The sequence below is a fragment of the Pieris napi genome, chromosome 4 (genome assembly GCF_905475465.1).
Source record: "Pieris napi chromosome 4, ilPieNapi1.2, whole genome shotgun sequence".
NCBI classification, from domain to species: domain Eukaryota; kingdom Metazoa; phylum Arthropoda; class Insecta; order Lepidoptera; family Pieridae; genus Pieris; species Pieris napi.
The window spans coordinates 495,433-512,968 of NC_062237.1; the positions used below are offsets into that span (position 1 = coordinate 495,433).

The 17,536-nt window shown below is 31.1% G+C and overlaps 1 protein-coding gene across 1 annotated transcript in view; it reads right to left on the reverse strand.

The window, feature by feature from the left end:
* LOC125049104 (knirps-related protein-like) overlaps positions 1–17,202 on the reverse strand; it is a 63,406-nt gene extending 46,204 nt beyond the window's left edge. Inside the window, exon 1 of the mRNA XM_047648204.1 lies at positions 17,006–17,202. The gene's annotated coding sequence lies outside the window, so the exon portion shown is untranslated. The remainder of the gene's footprint in view (positions 1–17,005) is intronic.
* Between the last annotated feature and the right edge of the window lie 334 nt (positions 17,203–17,536).

Genomic DNA, 17,536 nt, shown 5'->3' on the forward strand with positions numbered 1-17,536 from the left:
ATGACAGTCGCAAGCTGAAGCCACTAGGCCAACACTGCTCTTGTCGTTTGAATATACTCAAATCAAATTCTAAATATTACGTTAACACGCTTGGAAAACACAGATATTTATTTATTTAATTATAAGTAATCTTACAGCTAACATACATAATATTATAAAACAAACACTTAGACAGTACAGATTACAGAAAGCCAAAACAAAATGTGTTCAACGAGTCCTTTAATTTGTATGAAAATCGTATATTGATCTGAGTTTCACAAAATTAAAATACTTAGTTAATTCTATAGATAGATAATGAGAAAGGATATATTATAAAATTCCCAAGTTTTCCACCTGTCCATAATAAAAATGATTCAAAGCCATAATAAACCTAGCCTTTATAGCGACCATACGATGTTTTGTCACCTGTTAACTCCCATACAGCTTGTATTAACATAGCACTTAAGCTATTAGAGTCTCCACTGGGTGTGGCCGAGTCGCGAGTTAACGGGATCTTAATATATCAACAAAAGATTTTGGTGTGAATTATTAGGTTGTCAATATGGTATTTTCCCCGCAGATAAGCTAACGTAAAAGATAGAAAGAATACAAGGCTGTCGTTATGAAGTACCACTCATTAGGACAAAATTGATAGTATTTGTGATATATATACACACTGAGATTGAAACGATATATGTATATAGGTGGTTCCAAAACATAGTTATTTAAGTATATAAGGTAAGTACAAAGTTTATTATTAATACTATTAACTTTAGTTTTGTATTAAATATTTTCGAAAAAAATATATAAATTACTTAATAAAAGTAAAAACTTCTAAATTATTCGTTATAAAAATACAAATATTTCCTTATTAAATAGACATAGATTTATTTGCGGAAAAGGGGTTTATTTTAAAACAAAACTTGTTTCAGAATCGCATCTAACAATGAATATATTCTTCCCTTGCAATAAGCTGTTGGCAAAACAATTATCACGTATACAAAATAAAAAGTGTCTAAATCCCAACACAATGATTCGTCTTTTAAAAGCAAATTTTAATCTCGTCTTAACTACCCTAGAGACAAATAGTCATAAATCAGAGTTTGTGGTTTGGCCGTTCCATCTAACAAAAGAAATTAACGTTTTGTTAAAAATTCGTGTCAATAATATTAGGTGTAACTTAATTACGAATGGCTGAGACCACCATATGGGCAATTCCTTCATGTGCCAAACAAAAGGATAAAATACAGAAGTGAGTTTTGATATGATCAGGTATGATTGTTACACAAATGTGTGTTATCTATGGAATTTCAGAAACAAAGTCTGATCGATAATGATCGGACAAACAGAGCGGGGAAAGTCGCGTTTCTAAATTAGCACTTGCACGGATTGATAGTGGACGAATTAGCAACTCGGCTTGGTCGCGCGTTCATGTGTAACCACATGTTTTGTTTTTGTAGGATTTTCATTCTATTTTTACTCTCAAACATCACACATGTGAAAATAAGGAAAATCATATAGGCAAAGTCAAAAATCATTTATTCATGAAGGTAACACAATGTACACTTATAAACGTAAAAAAAGAACTATACATTAAATGCTTCTATTTTTACATTTACTGCCAATTCTCAAATCAAGGGCGTAGAACGGAAGAGAAGAACTGGCAATGAACTCGTAATAGTTATGATAGTATGTTATAGAAAGGATATACATGTTTGAAAAAGACATGAGAACTTAAAGGCCGATTTACATTATCTTAGTGTTTAGGAAAGTGCTTTAGTACAACTTGAAAGGCAAGTTCTTTAGCGTAGCGTTTACTAAAGCAAGTAGCGTTTACATGTTTCAACTAAAGTACTATCCTAAAGCACTCTCCTAAACACTAAGATAATGTAAATCGGCCTTAAGACGGCGCAGCGCTCACCAGATCCATGCAACTTCCTCACAATCAAGTATCCTGCAACATCGCACCACACACACGAGAAGACTCTTTATATTAAAGCAGTCGCTTGAGTTCACCAAGCATCCGTGAATATACAATGTAAATACATAATTATGTAGGAATAAAAAAAGTAATAATAATACTTATTTCTTATTATAAACCGATTGATCTATAACCACCAAATATCGCATGAGCCAATATTATGTTTTCTTTTCACTCAGAGTGAATTTTCGTAACAACGGAATATAAAGGTCCAATACCAAATGCGTAAACATAACCACGGAGGCGGTAAGCCTTTAATAATTGATTTTTAATTTATGCTTCAATTACTGCAACCTAATACGAATTATTTCAAGAAATATCTATCAATGTAAAATATTAATGCGTAACCTACACGCACTTAGCACAGTATTACGCAGTCCGGAACGATTGAATTAGCACCCACTTTTACATGCCTTCAATTTACGAACGCTATTATTTTATATGTATATATTATTTAATAATGACTTATACAATGTAAGAATTGCAAATTTATTAAATGTTAAATTTTTAGTTTTATCCAGACTGGATCGGCAGAACTTAGAAAGCATATTTTTATACCTATAATCGAATAACAAATGATTCAATTTACAGCGAGATATATTTTTTCTTGTACTATCAATAATCAAGGCAGCCAAAAAATACCATTATTAAAATTTTCTGGCAGATCACTCTGTAGATCCAGTTGTAGCTGATACATTTAATTTTGTTGTGAATAAAACCAATTAATAAATATAATATATACTCGACTTGTCTTAATTCATTTCTGACCTCCGAACATTAGAAAACTAAAACAATAGTTAAGAAGCTATTTCCTGAAAAGATTTCTCTTGTCAGTTTGTACTAGTAATATGGAATAGTTGTCAAAGTAGAGAGTTGCTCTAACCTTTTGTGCATACACTTTTACTTATTATGTGTATCAATTGCCACGTGTTATATTTCTGTTTATACAGTAGAAAAGTAGATGATGTTCACAGATTTGAAACCAATGTTTGTATGTATGTAAGCTTACTATATCAGTAATATTTTCAGCTACTAAGTTTTACTAGAATATATGTCACCTATAAGTTCAGAGTATATCTTTGAAGAAGGCAAAACTGAGAGTAAGGTATGCTTATAATATCTTAAAAGCTCTTGTAAACCAGCATTAGCATAGTGAAACTGGTCAGATCTATTAAAGATAAACTGATATCTCCACCATCAAAGGATACTTCGGAATTGAATTTAAATGTTATTTAGATTTGTATAAAGGCTGAATGATTGATATTGAATCGAGGTTTCATTCGAAAGACGTGGATTGTGAAGGCAATGTATTACTGTATTAACAGTTTATCTGTAGCTTAGAAAGTAATTGCTAGAATTCATAAAATGATATCCCTTAATCTCTACTAATTTATATATCCCCAATATCATGCGAAACTGAGTATCGTAAAAGGATAAAAATGTACTATTGCTCCTTTACACTTCAACTTAAGTGTACGTAAAAAATATATTCTGGCCCAGAGAATCTCTAACCAGCAGCTATTGGAGCTATGCAATGTACCTATAATGCATTTTATTTTCGAAACTATGACAGAAGCTTCTGGAAGAAACTGATCCTTCATTTATTTCATTTTTCTCCTTTTTTGTATTATTGTGATGTAGTAAATAAAGTATAATTATTATGTCAATCCAGATATGCAATCAACCCGTGACCATGCATCCATGGAGTCGGGACATCTTCGTATTTTGAAACTATGTCGAGGTATTTCTTCATATATTTAAAAAAAAATTAAGTTAGTTCATTACAATGAAAATAGATTTTAAAATTGTCCTTAGGGAGCGATTTTTGGAGAATATTGACCCCCCCTCCCCATGTAACGCACTGTAACGTTTCTCTGTACCTAATAGTAAAATGTTTCGTGACCACCCAGTGACTCTTCAAACCTAAAAGTTACCATTATGTGGTACCCCGCCCCGCATCGTAACGTTTTACAAAATGAATACCCCCCCCCCCCAAATTCGTTACGTAATACTTGAACGCTTCCTTAAAACTTAATTTTAATCTAAGTCAATAAATTGTTAACGTATTGTAACTGGGCCGTAAGGTTAATCTTTCATCTGGTATCGAATTTCACACAGATTAAAAATTGTTATTGTTAGATAAATGTATTGATAGTGAGAGGCCGCTCGGTAAATATATATTTTATATAATTGCTTCTACTAAAGGTCATCTGATGGTAAGTTTAAAACAAAATTCAAGTATTTCTCTTTGGGGCAGTAAATTATTACAATATAAATGTAATATTAAACCGCTGGCTGGCTTTTATCAATGTATTGTTTAAGTAATCTTCGAAAGTTAAAAAACATTGTCCTGATTCCCATTGATCAGGTTTTAACCGTATCTTTAAACAATTAACCGTAAAATTGTTAAACAAACGTCTTACAACACGTGAAACAATAAAGCAATTGAGACAAATTATAAAAATATTGATTTTCGAAATAGTTTTTCCACGGTTTTGATTTTTATTCGGTCCATACACGCGATCGAGCTGTGTGTTAAGGTTTTAATTTGATGTTTATAAATGCTTTTATTGACTGGAGTATACGCTCTGTTGGACTAGTACTTTGCAAGTGTATGCCGGAGGTCCAAGGCAGACTAATTTTGTGGTAAAGCATTATTTTTCATTGCTTAAAAAAAAAACTTGGCGACTAAAAAGAGTGGCGGAGAGTTTATAGCCAGTCCTTCTCTTCCGTTCTACGTTATTTTTAACATGTTAATCGTTCCTGGGTGGGATAACTCCATCTAGGAGTTAATCGTGTTAATAACAGTGTAGGAGGTTTGTATTGGGATGTTACAAGCGTTAATTACGAAGATACGGATTACGGATGCTTAGCACCTCATACTGTGATGGCTCGATATAGGTGATAATTAAAAGACTCGTTCTTAGATTGAAGCTTAAGAATTTTAAGTACAAGAACGTTTGAGTAATATCTGCTTTCATAGTGTATATTTCGCAAGCTTTATTTACTGTATTTTGTTTAGTAGGATACGTGCTGCCACGTTAGTTAGGATTTTTGGGGAAATTTAACTTTAAAAGTAATACCTTACTTATAAGTGACATAATGGTGTGCCCCGCAGTTTCTTATATATAGTAATATTATAAAGATATTGGTTATTTGCCACGCGCTTATATCACGAACCATTGGTTTTTTTTGATATCTTAAATCTTTATGGATTTAAGATAAAATAAACCGCAATTGAAAACTTTATTAAACTAAATAATTTTTAAATTACAGTCAATTTGTAATATACTAAAATATTTAAAAAAAATTGGGTATAGTTTTGAAAGTAAGTAGGTTGTACTTTTTAGTTTTTATAACAGGAGAGTCACCTAATGTTAAGTGATATCGCTGCCCTTACGTTGCCTGAGGGCTCGCATATGTGTTGCGGACTTTTAAGAATTCTTACGTTTTTTCTTGATGATTTCATAAATTTTTTTAACAGTCACATTCTAGTATATGAAAATAAAGTCTTCAGTACCACAAAATGAGCTAATATATTTAATTACAAGCATTTAACGTTGCGAAAGATTATCAAATAGTTATGAAGTTCGCATGCACCTCTTCATTTTCGAATATTGTAGTTATGTAATGCTATTTGTAAGGTTGACAGCGGACTTTGAACAGTTTTAAATTTTTTAATACCATAGATACATTCCGACACATACAGGCATACATAAATAATTGCAGTTAAATCTTTCGATAAGTTCCATATATATCTGCGAGGATTTTATGTATTAATTAAATAAAATTAATATGCACTAAGCCTAATATTTTTTAATAGTAAATATTAAATTTTATAAATAATACATATTATTATTTTTGAGTTCATAGGATTGTAAACAAATAAAACATAGTAAAAGGTTGCGCTCCAGTTCTCATAAGAGATCATAATCTTTAGCATACTCAAGACATAAGAATAAGCGAAAATAAAAGTCTTTTGGTATCTAATAGTTTTCTTTTAAAATAATTTTATAAAATCACTATGAAAAACACACTCAATATGAAACTAGACCTACAATTTGCGTTTCAGTTATTTTATTTTATTTATCTATTATTTGCAGCATAGCATAGCGCTAGCATGAGTACAGGAGGCTGATCATCTACTTGCCCATAAGACAAATGATCATGAAACAGATACAGAAATCTGAGGTCCAGCCCAAAAATGGTTGTAGCGCCACTGATTTATTTATTTATATTATTTGGACCACCAGTATTATTACAAAACATTTTGTTTTATTAAAAATAGTGTTATGTTTTCACAAATAGCAATTTAAAAACTTGAAGTCTTCTATTTGTTTAATACTAGAACTAAATAATTTCGTGTATTCAACGTTATTTCAAAGCGTAGCTAACGTTTATTTTTATACACATTTTGTAGGATTGAGATGGAACAACGCGCGATTCGATAATTTAGAGCAAACCGACTTACCTTGAACTTGTAAAGTTCGTAGCGTAGATATTCAAGAATAACATTTAATTAAATCAGCCGCGGATACGAGCGGTTTCGGAAGTTATCGGCAAAAGTATGATACAAGCCAGGAAACAACCTCTATCTATTGTGGTTTCTAATGTTGAACTATTTAATTGATTAGTTTGCGGTTGTTCATTGATAACAACGCGTTTTATCTTCATTTTGCACTGAATTCGCGGTACAATTTTAAGCAACAAAATTCACATTACCCTTAATTATTAAATAATATATAAAGAGTGGTTTTCTTAAATATAGATATTATAAATTCGTTATAAAACTATTTGATTTGAAACAGATCTCGATTATCCATAGTGCAGTGCGTTACGTTTGATGTTGTTGTAGCGTAAATTTTCATAAATAAAATTATAAAAAATCAGCTGTTGTATTGTCGCTGAAGGTATCGCGATTGGTATTGTATGTATCTTACATACAATTCAGAAAATAGCAAAACCTTTATCTATTGTGGTTTGAACTATATAATTGATTAATTTGCGGTTATTAATTAATTAGTTATTTATTACGCGTCATAGCTAAATAAATTTAATAGGAGGTGAAATAATTAGTTTAATTTTATATAAAAACTTTTTAGTCCCGAATGCAAATGTGTTTCTTCTTCTGTTTGATAGAAGCAAAGTGGTGTACGAATATCGGTATTAGTGCTAGTTTTTTTTTTACAATACAGTCTGTTTTGTCTGTTCATCTTGTGCCTAATGTTTCCAATTTAGATAAAATATTTATATCAGAAATATCTTGCGTATTTCAAACACTTTCAGATATTACGAACCTATAGTGTGTACAGAATCGTTTAAAAACATTGATAAGCTTTAAAGTAACTATGATTTAGATTGTACGATAACATTACGAACATAAAAAGTAATAAAATTAGCAAAGAGAATGATATAACATTATCATGTCATGAAGTAAATACGGCACCTTGATCTTGCCCCAGTAATGGCATCGCGTGAGGCTAATTACCATATTGTTTACATAATTGGTTCACCATTTTCTGCTCACTGACTTACGATTGTCTTTAATCCAGTGTGCAATAATATAATGAACAATAATAGCAGTGTTGGCCTAGTGGCTTCAGTGTGCGACTATCATGCCTTAGGTCGTAGGTTCGATCCTAGCCTGTGCACCAATGGACTTTCTTTCTATGTGCGCGTTTAACATTCGCTCGAACTGTGAAGGAAAACATCGTTAGGAAACCGGCTTGCCTTAGACCCAAAAAGTCGACGGCGTGTGCCAGGCACAGGAGGCCGATCACCTACTTGCTTGCCTTGCCTATTAGATTTACAATGGTGAAACAGGTACAGAAATCTGAGGTCTAGACTTAAAAAGGTTGCCACTGATTTATTTATATTTGACGTAAAAAAGTCCCAGTGTTAAAATGAAGGGTGTCGATATTTCTAAAAATTTACGTTTAATAATTCTTACCGGCGGTCGCGTCTTTTAGTCTGTCTTAAAGCAATCGAAAAGTGACCGAACCGAATTTTGTATAGGGGTATATTTTCGTTGTCATAAACAGTATGGTTTTATGATAATTAACTGACGACGATTATTCTTAAAGAAGTCGCATTTTGGTTCTCATACGCAAAATCTATGCAAAACAAATCTCAGAGTGGAGTTAATTATTACTCCAAAAAGCGTATGTATGTGAAGAATGATATCTTAAATAGATGTGTGGTAAAATATTTAAACAAACATTTAGAATATGACATTCAAGTGTTGAAAAAGGTGTTAATCAAATTTCAGTTTCTTTTTGGCGTAAAATACAATTAGGAGTGACCTCTAAAGCTGTGACAAAGGTCTCGTTACCTGGTCCGACATCTGTCTGGATTTTTAATTAATTAAATTAATTTTTCAAATGTTAATATTACAGCGAATTTGAAATTGATTTGTACTAACACTTCCGAGGTTTTTGTATAGTTTTAAACGCTGAAGTCATAACGTTAGGTTACAGTAATTCAATATAAAAGTCAAGATGTTGCCATTTCTACTGCTATATTATACAATAATTCTTACAGTATTCAAGGCAAGATTTTATACCATTTTGAATGACCGCATTTGTGAGTTTGATTTCTTGAATCCTAGCCACACCACACGACATTTGTGTGATGAAACCGTACGAGTCGAAAATTTCACAATTTGTAAACGGAGACACAAAATAGAAATCACTCAGAATATAAGCATAATCTTAAAAGATTGACAGTACAATGTGTTCGGGTGTTATTTGTGAAAATCAATCACGGAACGCACGACACGCCGCTCGTAAAATCAAAACTCTATAGCAAATGTCAATCGAGTTATTGCTACTTATTACGTATGGGGAGTCTAACATCCCAGCGTTTACGACACGATAGTTGTCGCCGACGATTTTGCCAGCTCTTAATATGGAGGTTTATTAATTTTTTAAATTTTGCACACACCAAACAAATCATAAAATGATGCAATGTTTTATACAATTTTGTGAGGGCGTCATTGACTGGTCCGGCCCTAAATAAGCCAGTTCTATTTTGAAGTTATTTTACAATTAATTGCATATATTGAAGTAATGATTATTGCCCTTATGGTGTAATTATGTCTTTATTAAATGTTTAACGCCATTAAAAATCGTATCATGTGTAGTATCTTTTCAAAGTAGACCTTATGGCGCCTAAGTACATATGAAAAGCTTTGTTTGAATATATATTTAAATGAGCTTTAAATAAAGTTCAAACACTAGAAGCTTATTATCATAATTAACATAGCATTGGGACCTTTTACAAACATCCTTATTATATTTGTATCGCAATATCTGGAAATGTTGCCAACATTAAACCATAACGACCAAAGTCTTTAAATTTGTTGTATTTTTTTATTTATCTACTATTAATTATTGTTATTATTACTATGTTGGTTAAGAGTGTTGTAAATATTGTATATTGGAAATAATTAAAGTATAAAAGAGTAGTATTTGCACTTTATTTAATGTAATAGGAGGCAAACGGGCAGGAGGCTCACCTGATGTAACCCGGACTTTTAAGAATTGGTACACTCTTATCTTGAAGGTCCCTAAGTCGAATTAGTACGGAAATACTTCAGTGGGCATCTGGTTTCACATAGTGCGCTGCACATATGCTATCAATCGACAGCCTTTATAACTAACAGAATCCTCATCATCTGCACGTAAAAATTACGATTGGTACTGTTAATATTAAACGTCCATAATATATGTCAACCAGCGAGCTCGTTTGTAAACTCATGTAAGACAAAACAAAATCAACATAAACTTCTCCGAAAACTGAATGACTACTTGACATTTAAATAAGGATCCGTTACACCACTCAGCAGACGATTTCTTAAAAAAGGCATAGTAATAACAACCTGTCAACGTCCAACATTGACAAATTAAATATCACGGCAAGCACCGGTGCAGCCAGCAAAGTGATTTAACTGAGATTTCTGATGTTTTCGGGCTGCTGTTGTAATTTCGCCGGCGGCAAACCAAAGTTTGTCGGTCGGGTGTCTTCGGTGCGATGTAATTAGAGATCGGATTATGTAAGGGGTCATGCGAACCGAATGATAGAAATCACCTTAGTGTGTCGTATGGTTTAAGTTTTGTAGAAAGCTTTTAGATTAAAGATCTTTGATAGATGTATCAAATGCATGACTAAATAGCTTACAATACAAGTATTTTAATATATATTTTAAACTACCTTAAGTATGAGGAGGAACAGTGACAGCCAACTCTACGTACAAAGCCTGTGCCAGCTCTATACTAATGGGGATTTCTATCAACGTGTTTCATCCCAAGAAAGCCTATGTTAGGCACAAAAGGCTAACAGCTACTATGCTATAAATAATAAATATATGAGGTCAATACTTATAGTTAATGTTAATAATGAAGAACCTAATAATGTATTGAAATAAATTGTATCATTATTTGACCCCTAACGATCGCCATAAGTTTATATTTCAAACCGCTCACTAATACAGGATCTTAATGATAATTAATAGTCATTTAAAGATTCAATAATTAATGATAAACTGTGAGCTACTTATAAAAATAATTCATATTTCAATCCATTGTGTAATGACTTGTGTTATAAATTAACATTTGATACTTTCCTACAGTAAAAACAAATTAATTGTTTATAAGATCCGATAGATCAGTGATGGAAATAAATTGCTTTTAACTAATGATCTATGACAATCAAATACGATAACTGTGGTGTCAAATATAATAGGTGCTTTTTCTGTGAACTAAACTGTCTTTAATTATTGTCTATAATTCGAATAGTTGGTCCAGGTACAAATAATTAAATATTAAGTGTTTTAGTCGGTACGTTTTTTATTGAAACTTATTAAACATTTCAGTACAGGCATTGTATGAGTTTCCTTACAATTTATGATCCACCATACTTTTTAAAATAGCGATATAGAATTTCCTTAAAGGCGTTATAAATAAATAAGGCTTTACTTTACTATTTAATTTTAGTTTTTGTAATGCAACAAATTGTAGCATAAATAAAGACATTTTATCAATAATAATGACAATGGGAACATAAGGTTATATTTGTCAAAAACTAATCAGCCATTTTTCGTAGCTGATTTTATAAAAATTGTTATGTCGTCATTAGACTTTGACTTTGAGTACGACAGTAGTTCATTAAGTTCTTGGATTTTTTTATTTGGTTCATAAAATATTGGTTTATTAGAAGGATAAAAATTGATTATACAGTTCGCACATGCAATTTCCAATTTCAGACTATTTTGCTTCGTGCCTGCGCATTTATCTACATTTAATTTAAACAAATTCACTAAACGTTGGTAATGTTGTCTTGTTTTTGATAAATGACACTTATGGATTGGAGACATCACGAAATACCAATAAAATCTAAGTACTTTCGCATCGTAAACAAGAATGTCTCAGAACTAAATAAGGCGGACTGTACATGAACGACACATGAATATAAGGAAACATATTCGTGTGTCGTTCACGTTCGTCTGTCTACATGCAGTTACAAAAACGAGATTATTTTTTCAAGTCCAAGAGAGACCCTAAAGTGAAAGCATAAAGCACTAGGAAAATTATATTAGTGTAGCCTGCTAAAGAAAAATAATATTTTTATTTATTTCTATATTTCTCTAATAAAAGATTGTATTGAAGTATTAAATTGTTGGCTCAAGATACTACCCTGTAACTACATATGTATCCTGCGATTAGTATAGGCATAATAATCTTTGTCATGGCTATTTATTATTCAAAATATTGTAAAATAACTAGACCGATTCAAAATATTTTTTTTGTTTATTTTAAAAACCAGTTTATATTTTACCCAAACCAATGTAAATATTTATTTTGGTTATAACGAATAAGTAAATATTCCTAGTAGATATTTTATAATCCTCCTAGAGTATCAAAACATAGGCCGAATAGCATGTTAACCCCACAGAGCGCTCACGACCGAACTCCAATGAAGTTGTACACTTTTGATACATTTTACGAACAACCAGGAAGATTGTTAAATTGTTCTGGCATATTTTATATCAGATGACATTTAGAAAACTGTCACTATTGCGCATCTGGATTTGTAATATTTAATAAAAGGTTACATAATTATTTGTAACTAATCGGTATTGTGTTTATAGATATTTTATCGATTCCAAAATATCATTTACGTGTGTATATTTATTCCTCTTTCCTTGGTGCGGTTTCTTAATACAATAATTTATAATTGCATTGAGTTCAAGGCGAGTAATGCATCCGGTGTGTTTTTGCACGTAAAACTATCTTAATTAATGTATAAATCCTTACTAAGGATAAGGTTCTTTCAAACTATAGTACTTTAAGATATTAAACTTTTCTATAGGTATAATAAATTAAGAACCCGGGTGTACCGAAACTTTAAACGTGGAAGAGTTCTAGTTCTTTTTAAATTTTCCGTCAACGTTGTTTAAAAAACATACCGATAACGCTATAATACCATATTATTAAATAAAAATGGGATAAAAGCTCTCTAAGTACTGTACTTAGTAATATAAGGGCTAGACTGTCAATTAGATTCCAGTTATAGGCATCGTCGATTTTCTCAGATGAAATAAAATGATGCATTTCGTTTATATCAGGCTGGGTGCGAACGGTACATGATTATGATGTTCTGCGTCATTACACGTGGGAACTGGAGTGGACTTTTATACAAGTATTAGTATTACAAGAATTAGATATGATGTCATGATTATAGTAAAATATATAGTATTATATATTTTTATTTTAGTATTTTGTTCGGTTAAATATTTTTTAAATCTAACCTATAGACTAAGACACAGAGCCGTCATATGTAATGTGTAATTATCATAATTACTTTAACATAAAAACTGCTGATTATAATCTAATAATATCTCTTGATTACATTCTGAGGTTATGAGCAACGAAAGTTTCATATTTTAATTTTGTAAACGAAAACAAAATTAATTTTATTTGTAAAATAAGCATATCTTCCAAATCGACGATTAGTAGATTATAAAAGTATAACATTAATTTAAATAAATCTGTTTTTATTAACCTAACGTGAAAACCAAAAATTATTAATATTAAATCATTATTATATTTATATCTACTGCATTATCAAACAATCTTATTAAATTACGTATTTAGAGCTTTAATTTATTTTATATTTCAGAGAAAAAACACATAAATGGTGTCAAAATTAAGGTTAAATTTTAGAAAATCCTTTAGTTAATGTATTTTAAAGTTAATGCGATTATTATGATAAATGCACAAAAAAAGAGCAAAAAATATAAGAAAAACCTTAAACTATTTAACTTAAACCATAATACTAATTTATCGAGCTGATTAGAGCAATTTATAACACTTAAATTTATAATTAGCTTAGTTTTATTCGTATTATATCAAATCCAATGTATATAGTAATTAAGATTACATTAGTATAACTTAACTTTTTAAAGGCATCGTTTCGCCTAATTAATGACTTTTATTGTCCCTAGATGGCGCGTAAGTCGTTGAATAAACTAGATCGAACAAAAATTCTACATCGAGACATTGATCGACATGGCTTTTTACATACATACGTTTAATGATGCTGTTTTTGCTGTTTTGTCATTTCTGCGAAAAAGCCTGCATTTTTAACACAGTAGGCTTCTGCTAGGAATTCTTTTCCTGTTTTCAATGGATTGATGGTGACTGACTCAATGAGATGTCATTAAGCGATCTCGTTTGTAGTTTTTTTTTCAAGGAAGGACTTTGCTTAAGTATTTACACAATAATTTAATATTTTGAGAAAATATATTTTTGATATCAACTTTTTGTTTTAACCGTTTATGATAACTGAAAATAGGTTTTTAGCTCAAGGTTGTCTGAAAATTAATCGTTAATGCTATAACTATTGAAATATGGCCTTATAGTGCAAGTTATATATTACGATATTTACAACGAACTATAAAACCTTTTTTTCCACAGATCACTACCATAACTTAAGTACACATTTTTTTTTGTAAGAGATTATAGAACAACTAGTGGACCCCACAGACGTTGTCCTGCATGATATTTCAAGCGATTAGGTTATTAAACAAAGTATGAAAGTACCGACTGCAGCGCCATCTGCCGGGCTGATTTGTGAATCTAAACCATTCCCAGATCCCCTTGAACACACACAAAAAAATTCATCAAAATCGGTTCAGTCGTTTGAGAGAAGTTCAGTGACATATACACTCACAGAAGAATTATAAATATAAAGATTAGTTAAAGAATATAGTAATGTTTTACCCACAATAATATTATCTTATTAAAATAACAGTAATATGTTATTTTTGTTTGAGTATAATGCTGCTGTACCAAAACTAATATGTTTTATAAATATTTATTTTTGGTGTTTCATTTTCGTTTTACGCCTGCGTCATAAACAAACAATTTTTCTTTAAACGGACGTCAAAGAGAGCAATTAGGTTTTCTAAATGGTGATGGATGGTTCGCTAAATATCATAAGTGTGGTAAGTGAAGAAAGTGAATGGTTGTAAATGTGTCACCAGCGCGTGCCAGCCTATGAACCATTGCTTTTTGATTAGATCGATTTGAGCCTATATTTAATAGTTACTGTTATTTACTATCTTAAGCAGTGTTGGCCTAGTGGCTTCAGCGTGCGTCTCTCATCCTTGGGATCGTAGGTTCGATCCCCGGTTATTCACCAATGGACTTTGTCTATGTGCGGATTAAGCATTCGCTCGAACGGTGAAGGAAAAACTTCGTGAGGAAATCGGCTTGCCTTAGACCCAAAAAGTCGACGGCATGCGTCAAGCACAGGAGGCCGATCACCTATTAGTGGCTAGTTACTAGCCTATTAGATTGACAAATTATGATGAAACAGATACATAAATCTGAGACCCCAACTAAAAGGGTTGTAACTTGACTGTTTGTTTTGTTATTTAGTATTAAATGTTATATAAAACCGACCGAAAGATGACTTAATATGATTTGAAAGTCCTTAATCGCTCAAGAATGATTATTCGGTTTTTTAATATATTTAAGGTATGTTGGTAACTTTTCTGAGTATTTGAATCTTTAGTAATCAAAGACTATACGCCATGTGCGTGCGTATAACAGATTATGCCTTAGGAATTCTTAAATATTTAAATTTATTGGTTAATATAACATAGAAATGTCTGGATAAGTTACTAATATGAACCCTAACTGGGTTTAAGACAATCGTCATTGTATTCAAAGCCTAACTCGAAAGACACTTTTTGTGAACTTAGGTCCGTGAGAATAATTCCCACACATGTATTATGCAATATTTTTATTTTCTTTGTGTTTTTAATAACTCGCGATATTATGAACATAATGGTCAATTGTTCAATTGAACCTAAATAAAGGAGGTCATGCATCTATGTCCTTAAATTGTCATTTATCGTAGATAAGATTTTGAGGTTCGAACAAACATTCTACTATTAACTGAAAAGTTGTCCAAGTTTTTGTAATTATTCAATTTATTTACACTACTAAATTATTATACGGCTTTTAAAGACATTCCTTGCCTTGATATAATTGTAGTTATTTTATATATTAGTGGTATTACTTTGAGTTCAGCCCTACCATGTTGGATTTAAGCAATTCACAAGAAACAATTGGTGCATTTGTTGCGTTTATATATAGTAACAATAACATTTGTGCAATAAATACTTGTTTTGTATCAGTTATAAGAAATGTTTTTGTCGGGTATTGCGCTAATTTTTCACATTGTTTATCGCTTAATTTAATCATAAGTAATGTCGCAAGTGTAATATGACTTTATGAACTATTGGTCAAATGCTTTGTATTTCATTCTCGAAATTATTTAAGTCTATAAAAAATTTCAAGACTGAAATACAAATTGAATACGATTATTTTTCCGACCCAAATATCGGCCAATAGAATTGCACCTTGTGGTATTATAAGTGAATATAAACGGAACTTTCATTAAATTAAACATTTTAGTTAATATTTCATAATTACATTTTATATTAAATTTGTATCTAATACTAAAAAAAAAAACAATTTACATTGAATTAAATTTGCCTAAAAATGTTATTACCGCGTGTACAAACTACCACTACAGTTAACACTACCTGCTAACACACTTAATACTTTAATCCTATATTAATTTCAATCCTTGAGGATTATAAAATGCTGGACTCCCGTTGAAGTCTTTTGTATAAAGATTATAGAGGATCAAATTACTAAGTACGCATAATCCGTTGTATTTTTGCTTTAATTCCATAATTTTGCAGTTAATTCCTATGAAGTTGTTATATGTATTAAGTTGAGGGTGGACAATTTTGTTATTGACAGATATTATCACATATATAATTTTTTTTTATAATTATACAGTAAACCTTTACCAATAATATGATTTAGCATTTACGTAAAATAAACATATGACTTTTCTATAGGTACTTAAAGTACCGCGTTTATGTGAAAATGCCGCAATATTTTGATAATACGTTCTGTCCATTAAATTTAACTTAGATATTAGCAGAATATCTAGATTTTGTTACTGGTTTTAATGGTTTTAAAATATTTGTAAAAGCTTTTATTATTTTATTTTATTAACGATACATTACGGTTTTTTAGGTCAACGTTATTTCTACCTTTACGTGTCAATGGCGGTATGTATTCGCAAGAAATTAGCAACTTTTGGGTTTATTTGGTTTTTTACATTTTATTTGTTTTAAATTTAACAAGAATGTTACAAAAAGAGGGCATGTTTATTTTGTTTATCAATTTATACTTTGATTTTACTTATATGTTAAATGTTTATTAATAATTGTTAGTCGTATTTTATATTTGCTATGAATCTCGGTAACATTATCCTTGGAGATTTAAATTGTAAATGTAAAATTAATTATTATGTATTAATCTATATCAAATTTTTTTTAAAATATGTAATGACGAAATATATTGAATGAAGTATAAAATTTAAGAAAAGCTGTTATCGGAATATTTTGGTCGTATTTTCAACATTGATTTTCACCCCTTAAAAATAAATTTAACTTACCTTAAATCTTTGGTGTTTTCACGAAAGAAAATCCACTCACTCCACAGCCTCCGTAAAAGTCACACAGAATCCTTACAATCGAATCACAAGTGTCAAAATCACCAAGTCAGTCACAAATAATCTTAACACAACACATCGCGAGTATTTTGGAAAATCATGAATCGTAGCACGTGCGTTTTCATCGGCGCGCGCGCACGAATGCCTTCGGAGGTGTAGACTTTGCTTGATCTTTGGGTGGGCGTGGCTAACGCAACATCTATGGCGATGGCTGTCTTTATCTAACCTATAGGGTTGAAAATTGCCGTCTCTCTCTCTAACGCCGGTGCTATACTGTATGGTGGGGCTTGAACTTTGCCACGAACGGGATTAATGAAACGATTGCGATTGTAAAGTTTAATAGCGATGCGTCTAGGCTTTATACTGAATTTCTTAAACTTACAATTAAATCCTATTGTCTACTTGCGTGTATTAATTTACCGTTTTTCTTAAATGCTCAAATGACCAATAACTATTCATACTTAAAATCCATTA